The following is a 16,355-nucleotide window of genomic DNA, read 5'->3' on the forward strand; positions in this document are numbered from 1 at the left end:
TCATCCATCCTTGCTACCCAAACTACAGGTTATACACAAGATGTGGCCCCGCACACACACGTCCGACCTTTAGGGCATTACATCATTGATTATATAACTTGCATAGGGGGCACTGATGGGTAGAAATGGGTACCGAGGGTTGTAAATCAGTATTCAATTGACAAAATAGAATTGACTTGACTTACAGTTGAGAGTTTTTTTTAAATTTTTTATGTGAATGCAGAATATGTACAAACATATTACAGCTATAATATCTTTCAGGGCAACCATTAAAGAGGTTTTCTAGTAGTAAGTAGTGATGAGTTCAGGTACCAGAAATCCCCCAAAACATCCACAATCAGCGCTGGCACCAATCAGGCGTTGACTCTATAAATGCTGCTAACAAAGCCGCATTCAAATCAATGGAGAACGAGCGTTGCCAGCACTAACATGTTAATGCATTGATAAATGGCGCCACATTGCCAGCGATATTTAAAGAGTTAGCACCCGTGATCAGTCTGAACCCAGACTAATGAGCTCGGGGTGGATCCACATGCAGAATCGAGCACAGTCCCTACTCCACTCTTGCACCCAAGAGTAATGGCTCCACATAAAGGTTTGCTCTACATACTCAGAAGTACCACTCTGTTTTTGTTATTTTTGTTATTTTGTGGTTCATTCAGACCATTGTTAGAGCTCATTCACACAAACCTGCTTTATCCGTGAATCCTGGACCACATAGTGGCCTGAGTTCACAGACAAAACACGGTGTGGCATACATGACTCCAGAGTCATATGGTGCAAGGAGCTGCCCCAGAAGCTTCAGGCACACTTTGCATCATTTAACTATGGAATTCTTTCCACAGCACAGTGTTCATTCCATGAAATCCCTCTACCACATGATCTGGGATTCACATACTGAGAAAGTTTGTATGCTTTAGCCCTTAGTCTGCAGCAGTTTAATGACTAACATTTATCACATCACTTCTTTATGTTGGCATAATTTGTAATGGGTCTTTATTTTGCTAGGAAAAGAGAAGACTTAAAACTCAAACACTAATTTTAATTTTTTTTTCTAAGAATTTTCTTTATATTTTAAACAATAAATGCAGGCGAGTACAGAACTTAATAAAATAATCCTGGTGCAGAAGTGTCAGCGCCACATTTGTGTCGCAGCTGCACTATTCTTCACATGACACAAATTTCTGCACTGAAGGGGGCGTTCCAGTGCTCATTCGCACTGTGCCCCAGATTTACCAAATGCTGGCAAGTTCGTACTACAAAAAAATCAGTTACATCGGCACCTGCTGGCAGAGGCACGTCTGTGCTCTCTACCCGCATGGACACGCTACGTCTTGGTGTGTGCATCATAGTATCATAGTATATAAGGCTGGAAGGAGACGCAAGTCCATCAAGTCCAACCTTTAAGAATTAAATAAATGTTTTATCCTCATAACCCGTGATATTTTTTCTCTCCAGAAAGTCATCCAGGCCTCTCTTGAACATGTACATAGAGTCGGCCATAACAACCTCCTGCGGCAGAGAGTTCCATAGTCTCACTGCTCTTACAGTAAAGAACCTTTGTCTATGGTGATGGTAAAATCGCCTCTCCTCTAGGCGTAGAGGATGCCCCCTTGTCCTGGTCACAGACCGAGGTATAAAAAGATCTTTGGAGAGATCCTTGTACTGTCCGTTCAGGTATTTGTACATTGTAATGAGGTCTCCCCTCAGTCGTCTTTTTTCTAAACTGAATAATCCCAAATTTTGTAATCTGTCATTGTATTCTAGTCCCCCCATTCCCCTAATAATCCTGGTTGCTCTCCTCTGCACCTGTTCCAGCTCTACTATATCCTTTTTATACACTGGTGCCCAAAACTGTACACAATATTCCATGTGTGGTCTGACCAGGAATTTGTAAAAGGGCAAAACTATGTCTTTATCATGAGAATCTACACTCACCGGCCACTTTATTAGGTACACCATGCTAGTAACGGGTTGGACCCCCTTTTGCCTTCAGAACTGCCTCAATTCTTCGTGGCTTAGATTCAACAAGGTGCTGGAAGCATTCCTCAGAGATTTTGGTCCATATTGACATGATGGCATCACACAGTTGCCGCAGATTTGTCGGCTGCACATCCATGATGCGAATCTCCCGTTCCACCACATCCCAAAGATGCTCTATTGGATTGAGATCTGGTGACTGTGGAGGCCATTTGAGTACAGTGAACTCATTGTCATGTTCAAGAAACCAGTCTGAGATGATTCCAGCTTTATGACATGGCACATTAACCTGCTGAAAGTAGCCATCAGATGTTGGGTACATTGTGGTCATAAAGGGATGGACATGGTCAGCAACAATACTCAGGTAGGCTGTGGCGTTGCAACGATGCTCAATTGGTACCAAGGGGCCCAAAGAGTGCCAAGAAAATATTCCCCACACCATGACACCACCACCACCAGCCTGAACCGTTGATACAAGGCAGGATGGATCCATGCTTTCATGTTGTTGAGGCCAAATTCTGACCCTACCATCTGAATGTCGCAGCAGAAACCGAGACTCATCAGACCAGGCAACGTTTTTCCAATCTTCTACTGTCCAATTTCGATGAGCTTGTGCAAATTGTAGCCTCAGTTTCCTGTTCTTAGCTGAAAGGAGTGGCACCCGGTGTGGTCTTCTGCTGCTGTAGCCCATCTGCCTCAAAGTTCGACATACTGTGCGTTCAGAGATGCTCTTCTGCCTACCTTGGTTGTAACGGGTGGCGATTTGAGTCACTGTTGCCTTTCTATCAGCTCGAACCAGTCTGCCCATTCTCCTCTGACCTCTGGCATCAACAAGGCATTTCCACCCACAGAACTGCCGCTCACTGGATGTTTTTTCTTTTTCGGACCATTCTCTGTAAACCCTAGAGATGGTTGTGCGTGAAAATCCCAGTAGATCAGCAGTTTCTGAAATACTCAGACCAGCCCTTCTGGCACCAAAAACCATGCCACGTTCAAAAGCACTCAAATCACCTTTCTTCCCCATACTGATGCTCGGTTTGAACTGCAGGAAATTGTCTTGACCATGTCTACATGCCTAAATGCACTGAGTTGCCGTCATGTGATTGGCTGATTAGAAATTAAGTGTTAACGAGCAGTTGGACAGGTGTACCTAATAAAGTGGCCGGTGAGTGTATTCCTCTCTTGATACATCCCATTATTTTATTTGCTTTAGCAGCAGCCGCCTGGCTCTGGTCACTAAAATTAAGTTTACCATCCACCAATACGCCCAAGTCCTTTTCAGCTTCAGTTTTACTAAGTAATTGACCGTTTAGAACATAATTATACTTTTTGTTTCCACGGCCCAAGTGCATAACTTTACATTTATCTACATTAAACCTCATCAACCATTTCTCTGCCCATCCCTCAAGCTTCCACAAATCCCTCTGTAATGCTAAACTATCGACCTCAGTATTTATTACTTTACACAGCTTAGTATCATCTGCAAATATTGAAACTTGACTGTGTAAACCCACTACAAGGTCATTAATAAAAATATTAAAAAGAAGTGGCCCCAATACTGACTCCTGTGGCACTCCACTGGTAACATCAACCCAATCTGAGAATGTGCCATTAATGACCACCCTCTGTTTTCTATCTTTAAGCCAATTACTTACCCAAATACACAGATTTTCTCCTATTCCCAGCAGTCTCATTTTATATACCAACCTTTTATGTGGCACGGTGTCAAATGCCTTTGAAAAGTCCAGATATACAACATCCACAGCGTCCCCCAGATCCAGTCTTGAACTTACCTCCTCGTAGAAACCAATCAGATTAGTCTGACAGGACCGATCTCTCATAAACCCATGCTGACGCTGGGTTATAAGGTTGTGCACAGTGAGATACTCCAGGATAGCATCTCTAATAAACCCCTCAAATATTTTCCCCACCACAGCAGTTAGACTTACGGGTCTGTAGTTTCTAGGATCGCTATTTGATCCTTTTTTGTATATTGGTACCACATTTGCTATGCGCCATTCCTGTGGAACATAACCAGTCCTCAGTGAATCTTCAAATATTAAAAACAACGGTTTGTCTATCACCGTACATAATTCATGCAGAACCCGGGGGTGTATGCCATCTGGCCCCGGTGATTTATCTATCTTAGTGGTTGCGAGGCGGCGCTGTACCTCTTCCTGGGTTAAACTGTTGACATTATAAAAAGAATTAACATTATTCCTCATTGTGTCTTCCACCAGGGGATTTTCCTGGGTAAAGACAGTTGAGAAGGTGACATTCAGTAGATTGGCCCTTTCCTCATCTCCTTCCACCATGACCCCCATGTTATTTCTAAGGGGACCCACACTCTCTGTTTTTAGTTTTTTATCATTTATATACTTGAAAAATAATTTGGGATTATTTTTGCTCTCCCTGGCAATATTTCTCTCAGTCTCTATTTTTGCGGCCTTTATCTGCTTTTTACAGGATTTATTTTTCTCTCTATAATCCTGTAATGCCTCATCGCTACCTTCATGTGCCTCTGCCCGTATTGACTTGAAGATGCTGGAAGATGCGGGGAGAAGACGAGCAAGGGTGCTAGACTATTCTTTATAAAGGGGGGTCTCTGCTGGATTTTATTTAAAGGGAGCTCTGCTGGATCATATATATACACTATGTACTTGGGGGGCTGTATACATAATCTACTGGGGGTCTCTATACTTTGTAATATGGGGCCGTATATACACTATGTGCTAGAGGGCGATATACTGTATGTACAATATGTACTGTATGTACAATGTGGAGCTGAATATACTGTCTACTGGGGGCTATATATACTATGTAATTGAGTTGGGGCTGTATATCCAATGTACTGTCGAGGGTGGCTGTATATACACTATGTACTGGCAGGGGGTGTATATACTATGTACTGGTGGGGGAGCTCCAAAATCATAATGAAGTTCTCTTCCTGATGAAGTAGATCATGTCCTGTAAGGTACTAGATGTCACTAATGTCTGTGCCACTGACTGACTGATTGACTCCGAATATATATAGTGGCAGTGAGCCGGTGATGCTGCCTGAGGATGTTATCAATTGTTATTAATGTTGTCAGCATATTCTCATCAGGTTGTAGATGCTTTTGAAAGATATACTTTTAATGATTCAGTGGTAGGCCACTTGGTAGGGGGCGACATTTAAATTTTCACCTCAGGCAGCAAAAAGGCTAGAATCGGCCCTGTGCCTATATTATAATCCACTACTGCTACTACGCTACGATCTTAGCTAATGATTATGGGTTAGAACTTTTCAGTGGAGTTTGTCCAAACTTAACGAAACCCAAATTTTGACAGATTGGCCCACATTTATTAAAGCCCCTGCTCCAGTTTTCTGTCTGAGTTTGCACATGTATTTATGAAGTGTCCACGACACAAAATTTGGCACTGAAAGGGCCGTTGAGGTGCACAGTCAGAACGTGTTGCCTTTTTAGCGTACAGTATCAGACAGAATTGTGTTGCATGCTCTATGTTAAAGGTGCACCAAAAAAAGTTGGTTAACTTGGTCAAAGCAGTGCTGGGTATGCCAGATTCATGAAGAATGTGCACCACAATTCATGAATCTGTTGCACCCTGTACAAGCAAACTGCACAGTTTGCACTGTTTTTGATAAATGAGGACCATTGTGTATCCGGACTTGACCGGAAATCAATGGGGACCTGAGTTATAACACACACTGTAAAATGGGGGTAGAAAGTGGTAGAGAGCTGAAAAGTGGTGGTAATAACAGGGCAGTTGCCAAAAATGGATTAGAGTAAGTACTTAAAATAATAACATAAGATAAAAAAAAGCTAATAAAAATATCATTAAAAAATATTCTGTCCCTGGAGGTCTTTTTAGCATATTTCTAGGCTGCAGCAAGAATGAAAATTCATCTTTTATTCTTTTGTACAATGCAGGAAGGCAACCCACCTCCTGCAGTCTGTTTTCTCTGCCCACTCCATGCAGCTGGCCAGCTCCATTCCATTCCTGCCTCCTAGATCTCCAGATAGTCAGAGAATGACACTTATGCAGAGTTTGTTAATTAAGGCCGCCCTAACCACTTACCACTGAAGCCACTTTTCACCTTCCTGACACGGCCCTATTTTTAATTTTATTCTTTTTGTAGGAAGATAGGAGGCTTATAACTATACAAGTGATTTTTCATATTTTTGTGAAAATTGACAAAATCTATGTTTTGAGGGACTAGATAAGTATAATGTGACTTTGAGAGGCCTAAATGAGAGAAAACCTCCTTTAATTACCCCATTTTAGAAACTTTAACCCTCAAGGAGTGTAAAATAACTTTAAAGAAATTTATTAAACCTTTAATTGTTTCACAGTAGTTAAAACAAAATCAGGCCCATTTTTCAAATCTACATGTCCTCAGTGGATAAAATACCAAAATGCTCTACAGAAAGACTAACATCACCAATTATATCACTGGGCAGGAGCAAATATAGTGAGGAACACTACCACCACACAGTGAGGAACACTACCGCCAAACAGTGAGGAACACTACCGCCACACAGTGAGGAACACTACCCCCATACAGTGAGGAACACTACCCCCATACAGTGAGGGACACTACCCCCATACAGTGAGGGACACTACCCCCATACAGTGAGGGACACTACCTCCATACAGTGAGGGACATTACCGCCATACAGTGAGGGACACTACCGCCACACAGTGAGGAACACTACCCCCATACAGTGAGGGACACTACCTCCATGCAGTGAGGGACACTTCCACCATACAGTGAGGAATATTACCAAACAGTGAATCATTTTCTGCTATATAATAATTATTACCTCCATATCCTGATTAATCTTACACTCTTACACCAATACAGTGACAGTAGTCCTGAGCATGGGTGGGGGGCTATGATGCTTTAGCTGCTCATGGAACAAATATTGTCAGCCAAGGTGGATTTTGGTTTAAATCACAACATATGGCAGCCATCTTTTGCCACACATATACACTTCCCTTGGTCCGGAGCTTTGGGCACCTGTGCCCTGCTGTCAGTGAGGGCAGTGTAGAGCACCCTGGGGTCCCTGTCAGCATAGCACAGAGACAAGAGATCTGGGCCAAGGGCAGTATATACGTGGCCATCGATCTCTGTCATACAGGGCAATTTGGGACACTAAACAATAAGGACCTATAGTTGTTCAGTGTCCCAAAGCTGCCTGACAGGTACAACTTTGAACACTCAGCTGGTGCCTTTAAAAACCATACAGAGCAGCTCCTGCCCTCTTTAACTTACCTGTACTCAGCTGCAACTGTGGCCATTCTGCCTCACTCTCCTCCTGTTCCGCACTGCAGGAGAGGAGGGGGAGGGAGTGGAGGGGCGGGCACTAACCTGCTGCTGTGTCTAAGGCAGCACTATCGAGCACAGAGCTCAGGATACAGCCTAAAAGGAGATAAATCGCTGGAGCTCTCGGCGATCAGCAGCTTTTCCTGCTGGCCGAAGCTTCACTGATCAATAAAGAGAAGGCAGGGGAGATGGTGCGCGTGCCCACAGAGAGGTCTTTGCGTGCCCTCTCTGGCATGCGTGCCATAGGTTCTTACAAACAAAGGGATTAGATATACTTAGGGCCACGCATGTGGTCTGGACCTATAGTATTACTATCTATTTACAAATTTTGCATTTCTGCAAACAAGGAGGTCCTTGGACCAATATTGGTAATGATTTTGTTAAAATATAACTTTTATTAATCGTTCATTTAAACCATGGGGAATATTTTCCCAGTGTGTAGAGACAAAAAAAAATGTTATTAAAAATAGGAGAAGATGGTGGGAGAAGATGTTGATTTTTCCTTTTGAGCAAGGAGAGGAATGTGAGGAATTGAGATGCACTACCTTTTTGTGTATAAGTTAGGGAGTTGTGAACCCACAGGTAGGTATTGGAGAGTTCTCTGTGTTGCACACAGGTGGGTTTGGAAAGGTTCACTGTGCTAATTACACCCTTTTAGGGTAGTTAGGGGCTACACAATGTTGGATTTTATAGCAAGTCTTGACCACATTTGCATTAGGGTGAGTATGGACTGTTAGGAGTGTATGTCCACACCCAGTCACTTGCTGGGTGTGCATAGTGTTAATGATATTGTCTTAGCCATGCGTAATGGGTCAGCGCTAAGTACTGGCTTTCTATTTGCAAACACACAGAGTTCGCTCCCTTGGATGTTTTTCAATTGTTCATTCACTCACAAATTTACTCACACTCCTATTGCTGCTAATCTTCCTACTATTCAATGCCTCGGTTTTCTGGCATTACTAGCTATCTAATCCATTTCCTTGAAAACCATTCAATCTAAAATTGGCACACATTCAAACAGCCCCCCCGACATGTTTCGCCATGAGATGGCGTCTTCAGGGGGTAACGGGGCCATAGGTTCGCCACCACTGGTCTGGTTTTCACCAGAGCCCGCCGCAAGGCAGGTTGGACTTGTTGCAGCGTGGTACCACCAGGTCGTTCCACAGGTGTGACTTTGTCCGCGGTGGCGGCCAAGGCGAGGTACAGAGAATCATAGCAGAATCGTAGTTGGGGACAGGCAGGAGGTCAGGACGGGCAGCACAGGATCAGAGTCTGGGACGTAGTGGTAGGTCAGGGCAGGCAACACGGAATCAGAGTCAATAACGGAACTGGGGTCACAACAGGAAACCGCAGAGGAAACAGAGGGCATCAGGGACAAGCTTTCTCAATGGCTATACAGCACAAAGATCCGGCAGGGTGTGCAGGGAGAGGCTGGATTATAAGGGATTTCTGGGAATCAACCAATCAATGGTGTGCTGGCCCTTTAAATTTCAGGGAGCCGGCGAGTGCCTGCCCTAGGAGGTGGTGAGTCGGGGTAACAGGAAGCCAGGGCACAGAGAGGGGCATGGGTGAGCCCACGACCAGAGACGCAGACGTGGGACGTGGGTGACAGTACCCCTTCTCCTTTGGCCTCCCCCTCTTCTTAGTCTGAAGCGATCTCTGTAGGAGAACACGGTCCAAGATGTTTTTCTCGGGCTTCCAAGATCTCTCCTCTGGCCCGAGCCCATTCCAGTCAACCAAGAAGAACTGCTTACCCCTCACGTCTTCATGTCCAGGACCTCTTTTACTTCGAAGAAGTTGGTGGAGTCGGCCTCAGGAGCAGGAGGAGGAACTTGCTGGGAGAAGCGGTTCAGGATGACTGGCTTGAGTAGAGATACGTGGAAGGAGTTTGGGATGCGCATGGTGGAAGGAAGGTGCAGCTTATAGCCCACAGGATTGATGCTCCTCAGCACCCCTAAAGGACCAGGAAACGTGGACCAAATTTATAGACAGGGATCTTTAGCCGAACATACCTGGAGGTAACCAGACTTTGTCACCTGGAGAGAAGATGCGTTTCTTGTAGGCCTGGATGTTGGTTCAAGCAGAAGCCTGTAGCAAGGAAAGATGAGTCTGCTCCTAAATGGACTTCATATCCTGGACCAACACTTCCACAGCAGGAACACCCGAGGACACAGGTAGAGGAAGAGGAGGGTGTGGGCGCTGTCCATAAATTATGAGAAATGGAGCAGAGCCAGCAAAACTCCGCCCACGGCAACAGAGTGGGCCAGTCGTCCTGATGGGCAGAGACAAAATGGCGGACATAGCAGCCCAGAGTCTGGTTAACTCTTTCCACTTGGCCATTGGATTGCGGATGGTAGGCAGAAGAAAAGTCCAAATTCACTTGAAGCTGGCTGCACAAAGATCACCAGAATTTAGAAACAAACTGAATCCCCCAGTCAGAAACAATGTGCTGAGGAAGTCCATGAAGCCAGAAGATGTGAAGGAATAACAAAACTGGCAAGACGTGGAACAGACGGCAGGGGAACAAAATGGGACATTTTAGAAGACAGATCAGCTACCACCCAGATGACGGTATTACCAGGGGAAGACAGAAGGTCCATGATAAAGTCCACAGCCACGTGAGTCCCGGGCGCAGCTGGGTATTGGCAACGGTTGAAGAAGACCAGCAGGTTTGAGACGAGACTGCTTATTTTGGGCACAAGAAGTGCAGGAATCCACAAAATCCCAAATATCTTTGACCAGTTGAGGCAACCAATAAAAACAGGAAAAGAGGGTGACAGAGCGCTGCACCCCAGGGTTCCCAGCCACACGTGATCAATGTCCCCAAGTCAGTATCCTCTTCTGAAAAGCAGGTTGGCCGTAGGTCTTGCCAGAGGTAGCTGCTGAAGGTCCACTGGAGCAGCCACAACTAATCATTCAGGAGGAATGATATACCGAGGAGCTAGTCATTCCCCAATAACATCTGAAGCCCGAGCTTAGACGTGCTTTTCTGCTAGACGGAAGTGAATTAAGAAATTGTAACACTAAAAGAAGAGGGACCAGCGAGCTTGTTGCAGATTGAGCCGCTGAGCAGTCTGGATATAGAGTAGGTTCTTGTGATCTGTGTATTTGCAGAACCGGAAAACGAGCTCACTCCAAAACATAGCACAACTCTTCTATAGCAAGTTTTATGGCCGAAAGCTCTCGAACCCACAAGTGACAGTTTGGCACTTGGGCCCTTTCTGGGTGAGCACTGCTCCAGCTCCTACTGAATACGCATCAACTTCGAGCTGAATTGGCTTCTCCATATCAGGCTGTGTGAGAACTGGGGCCGAGGCAAAGGCTGACTTCAGTCTAGAGAATGCCTTTTCAGGCGCCGGGGGCCAGAGTTTGGGATCGGCATTCTTCTTGTTCAGCTCCACAAAGGGAGACACAAGAGAGAAGAAGTGCCGAATAAACTGCCAGTAGTAATTGGCGAAGTCCAGGAATCTCTGTATAACACGCAGTTCTACTGGACGAGGCCATTGAAGAACCGCAGACAGCTTAGTAGGATCCATCTGGAGGCAGTTGTCAGAGATCAACTGGCACTTCTCGAGTTTGGCGAGGACTTAGTATATGTGGGACCGGTGGGACTCAAGGTACGTAGAGAACACCAGGAGATTGTCAAGATAGACCACAACACAGGAAAATGCTGTTGACGAACTCCGTAAAAACAGCTGGTGCGTTACAGAGTCCAAACGGCATGATCGAGAACTAGAAGTGCCCATCACTAGTATTGAAGGCGGTCTTCCATTCATCACCTTCGTGGATCCGGCTGGGGTTATATTCTCTAGGTCTAGTTTGGTGAAGACCTTGGCTCCACGCAAGCAGTCAAAGAGTTCCGTGATCAACGGCAGCTGATAGCAGTTCTTCATGATGATCTTGTTTAGGTCACGACAGTCTATGCATGGACAGAGTAACCCTTCTTTTTTGGCCAAAGAAAAGAACCCTGCACCAGCAGAAGAAGACTTACATACAAACCTGCTCTGTAGATTCTCCTTCAAATAGGCCAACATCACTGCTTTTCGGCCACAGAGAGTGGGTACACCCAATTCCGTGAAGGAGATGTGCATGGCAGCAGGTCGATGGGGCAGTCATATGGATGGTGCGGTGGCAAAGTCTCTGATTGCTTCTCCGAAAAAACATCAGCAAAGTCGATATATGGAGCAGGGAAACCCACCAGAGGCTTGGAGGACTTCGGAACCGTCACAGTGGAGACAGGAGAAGGTAGTTCCAGACAAGGTGACTGGCATTACAGTCCCCAGCAGAGAACTTTACCAGTCTGCCAGTCGGGCACTGGTGCGTGGCGCTGCAACCACTGAAGACCCAGAAGAACTGAAGACATGCACTGGGTTAGAATATAAAAGGAAAGTCTCTCCTTGTGCAACACCCCCACTTGTAGGCATAGGGCAGTGGTGGCGAACCTATGGCATGGGTTCCAGAGGTGGCACTCGGAGTCCTGTCTGTGGGCACCCAGGCCATCACTTAACACAAAGGTCACGATTCAGGATTCAAGACCTCCTCCTGCAGTCAAGAGCAGCTCTTCTTTCTACTGTATTTGTGTCCTCAGGATGCTAATGCATTTGAAACCTGTAAGTTACTTGCCTAGGGATGCTTCTCCCCGAGGAGTGGACAGATCTGAAGTGTTTCGGGCTGGCACAATAGAAGCAGAGGTTCTCCTGACGTCGCCTGGAACACTCCTGAGGAGACGTCCGAGCTCTGTCCACCTGCATCGGTTCCTCTGCAGCTGTCACGGCCAGTGGCTGAAGTGGTCTTTAGAAGGCAGGAGCCAACCAGGGCAAACGTCGGGCCCGGACTTGCGCTTGTTCGAGACATTGCTCCTCAGAGCGCTCCATAAACCAGATGTCAATCTGAGTGGCCAGAGAGATGAGACCACTCAGAGTTGACTGCAGGTCACGTGCAGACAGCGTCCTTAACTTGTAACAAAAGTCCCTTTTTAAAGGTCACAATGAGAGCTGCTACGTTTCAGGCTAGCTCAGAGGCCAAAGTACGGAACCAAACCGCAGAGTCAGAGATGAGTCCCCTTGACGCAGGTTCAGCTGTGCGATCTAAGCTGAAGACACTCATGCAGGTTCCTGAAATAAGGACCAGAACTCAGCGAAGAAAGATGTAATAGTAGCTGTGACCAGGTCTTCTGTCCCAGAAAGGAGTAGCCCATGCCAGGGCCTTCCTTGAGAGGAGACTGATGATAAAAGCCACCTTAAACTGTGTCGACATAAGTTCAATGTGCAAGGAGCACTGAGTGATAAAGCCCCTGCACAACTTGGGGTCCCCATCATACTTGGCATGGAAAGTCTCAGCCTAGGTTCAGCGGAAGGTAGGTCAACCAGAGTAGCAGGAACTTGAAGCTGCTCCGGAGTAGCCATCAATTGCTGCAATATGGTTTGACTTGTTCAAGCTGTTGACCTTGCATGGTAATTTGCTGGCACTGCTGGACCACAACCAGTTCAGGTAGCTAAACCTTGACAGGATCCATGGCCAAGTCTTACACCAGGGGTAATGGACCCACTGGACCACCAATGACGATGATGTAAACCGACACCTGGGACAAGAGTCTACATGGTACCCAGTTTTCATCAGAGCTCGCTGCAAAGCAGGTTGGACTTGTTGCGGCGTGGTTCCACCAGGTCGTTCCACAGGCTAGACTTTGTCCGCGGTGGCGGCCAAGGTGAGGTACAGAGTCAGGGACAGGCAGGAAGTCAGGATGGGCAGCACAGGATCAGAGAGGAAACATAGGGCATCAGGAACAAGCTTTCTCAATGGCTATATGGCACAAAAATCCAGCACGGTGTGCAGGGAGTGTCTGGATTAAAAGGGATTTCTGGGATTGACCAGCGCCAATCATTGGTGGGCTGGCTCTTTAAATTTCCGGGGTGGGGGTGCACTTGTATGTAGCAGACACAGGAATGCGGACAGGTTAGTCAGGGTGACAGGGGGCCAGGACTCAGATGGGCACATGTGACCTGATACGTGGGACCCAGGAGCACCTTTATGTTACCATGATACATTTGGAGAGCCCCTGAAGTATAATTTCAGTGAAAACCCCCCAAAAATTACCTCATTTTGAAACTAAACCCTTCAGAGATTCTATCAAGGTGTATAATGCGTATTTGGACCGTACAGGTGGTCAAAAAATTGGGGGGGGGGGGGGGAGTAAATTTTTGATGGAAAATATTAATTTTTTCAGGTTTCAGCCCAAATTTTTGGTGTCCACAAGGGGCAAAAGGAGAAATTTCCCCACAGAAATTGTTCAACAATTTCTACTGAACACAAAAATACCCCACATATGGATAAAAACTTCTGTAGGGACACACAGCACAACTTGGAAGGGAACAAAAAAATACGACAAAAAAATGAGCAGATTCTGATCAGCAAAATATCACTAATCACCGCAGCACACACAAGAAAAAACTGCCAAAAAAGAGCACGGACACTGACCAGTAAAGCTAGAAAAAGAAAAAATAGTCAGTTCACCACATTTCAATAATTTTGTAGCTCCATGTCCATACATGGGGTGTACGTAAGGAGAGGAGGTGTTCACAGTGCAGGGAAAAACCGCACCAGTAATGGTCCAGATGATCGCAAAAATGTGAAAAAAAAAACCTTTCCAGCACTCCAGGAATGTTGTAAAAAGTGGGAAAAAAAAACTTTTATTTAAACATTAAAATTGATGTACATTCAAGTGAAAAAAAGTAGACAGACCTACGCGTTTCTAGCAATAATATCCTGCTCTTAGTCATGGTCTAACCCCTACATTTTGATTCAAGGCTTTAACCCCTTAATGCCGAAGCCACTTTTCACGGCCCATTTTTTCAAATCTGGCCTGTGTCACTATAAGTGGTTAAAACTTCAGAACAGAAAGAAACTTATTCAATCAATCCAGCTCACCTGGCGTTGCACGGGTTCCAAAAGGCTAAAGTGCACGCAAACAATTGGAGAAGATTGTTGAAATTAATCAGCAACTCCACACAGAGTAGTACATCCACACATCTTATGCGTTTCAAGTCCTTGCGACCTAGTCCATGATTAAGAGTCGCAAGGACTCGAAACGCGTAAAGATGTGTGGATCTACTACTATCTGATGTTGCTGATTTTTCTGTTACTGGTTTTATGAGGAAGAAATAAAGAAACAAAGATTTATTGATAATTCATCCCTATGGACTTGCTGATTCATTTCTTTTTTTTTATATAATTGTATTTTTATTATCATTTTTCAAAAATATATAACAGACAAATTATCATGTACACATTTCACATTGAAGTTTTTCAACAGTAGAACAATTGAAAGACAAAAGAGAAAAAGAAGGGAAATTTCCCCCCAAAGGATATCAACAGTATAAAACATCCATTCGCGTATCAGAATGTGGAATCTAACAGTGTAATATGTTTATGATAGTGATACAAATACCAGGGACGGCATCAACACTATGCCTAACCGGTCTAGAGGGGTTGAGGAAAAGGGTACAAACAAGAGACATCCATACATACTCACTATGACAACAATAAACACTTGGGTAGAAACTAAAGGGGTGGCCATATCACTCTCCTCCTCCTGCTCGTTCTTCTATCCAGTAGCAGTCCCAACGCTCCCAGGTTTTGTCAAACAATGGGATACGATTATTCAGGGAAGCAGTCAGATATTCCACACTGCGGGTTTCCCTTACCCTAGAGAGGAGGTCCATTCGGGAGGGAGGGGCTTGCCTCTTCCAGAATTGCGCTAACAAGCACCTCGCAGCTGTGAGTATGTGCAAGCTCAGTCTTGTGGTCGCATTGGCCATGGGGTGTGGAGAAACATTCAGCAAGTGGAATAATGGGGTGAGTGGGATATCCACCGCTACGACCTCCCGAAGGAGAGTCTTTACCTCCTGCCAAAAAGGCTGAACTAACGGGCACGTCCAGAAGATGTGTTGAAGAGTACCTCCAGCAGAACTACATCACCAGCAAGTGTCTGGTGTATCTGGAAATAGTCTGTGCAACAAGGATGGGGTATGATACCACTGCATCATCAGCTTGTACTGGTTCTCCTTATGTGTAGCACACAAGGAGGTCTTAGCCGCCCTGTGCCATATCAATTGCCATGTATCTTGAGATATTGATCCCCCTACTATGCTCTCCCACTTAGCCATGTACGGGTGTGTGATGGGTTCGTCTGGACTGGGATGCAGTAGTATCATGTAGATATCCGAAGGCCAGAAGTCTGGGTAGCAGTTTTGCAAATGTGCTCAAACGTAGAGGGTGCCGAAACAGTCTCAGTACTGTCCAGGGATTGTAAGAAGTGCCTAATTCGGATGTAGTGAAAATTGGCCGCATGCGGGAGATGGAATTTATCCTGTAGGGCAGCAAAAGGCAAAATCTTCCTATCCCGGTAGTCCACAATGTCTGCAAATCTAAATAAACCCTTCTCATGCCAAGGTTTAATTTCCAGTCCAGCCCCGGCTTGTTGCATGAGGGGAGTGTGTAAGAAAGATTGCATAGGAGAGCACTGAGACGCCAGTGGGAACCTGGTCAGACAGGCCCTCTATAACTTAATCGTGAATGAGATAGGGCCTAATTGGGGGTCGGGCAGTGCAGGCGCTTCTTTAGGCCAAAGGTAAGAGTTAGGATGGAAAGGGGCCAACCACAATTTCTCTATCTCCATCCACTTAGAGAATGCCAGTAAGGTGGACCATGCTGGAATACGCCGCAAATGTGTTGCCCAGTAGTATCTGGTTATATCCGGCACTGATAGGCCGCCCCTAGATTTGTGAGAGAGTAGAACAGACCTGGAGACTCTGTGTCTCTTTTTCACCCAAATAAAGTGTAATATTGATGCTTGCAGGGATCTCAGAGCACCCAACGGCACTGGCACTGGTAGAGTTTCAAAAAGATAAAGCAGCTTAGGTAAGATAGTCATTTTAACCGCTGCTATCCTGCCAAAGAGGAAAAGGGGGAGACTATTCCAATTATCAAGCAGGGTCCTTATTTCCAGAAAACTGCCAGGGAAATTCTGCCCATAGAGCGTATTGTA

The 16,355-nt window shown here is 45.5% G+C and overlaps 1 protein-coding gene across 1 annotated transcript in view; it reads right to left on the minus strand.

The window, feature by feature from the left end:
* The window catches only part of CTNND2 (catenin delta 2), a 526,223-nt gene that overhangs the window by 434,696 nt on the left and 75,172 nt on the right, over positions 1-16,355 (minus strand). The window lies entirely within an intron of this gene.

This window comes from Engystomops pustulosus, chromosome 5 (assembly GCF_040894005.1).
Source record: "Engystomops pustulosus chromosome 5, aEngPut4.maternal, whole genome shotgun sequence".
NCBI lineage: Eukaryota > Metazoa > Chordata > Amphibia > Anura > Leptodactylidae > Engystomops > Engystomops pustulosus.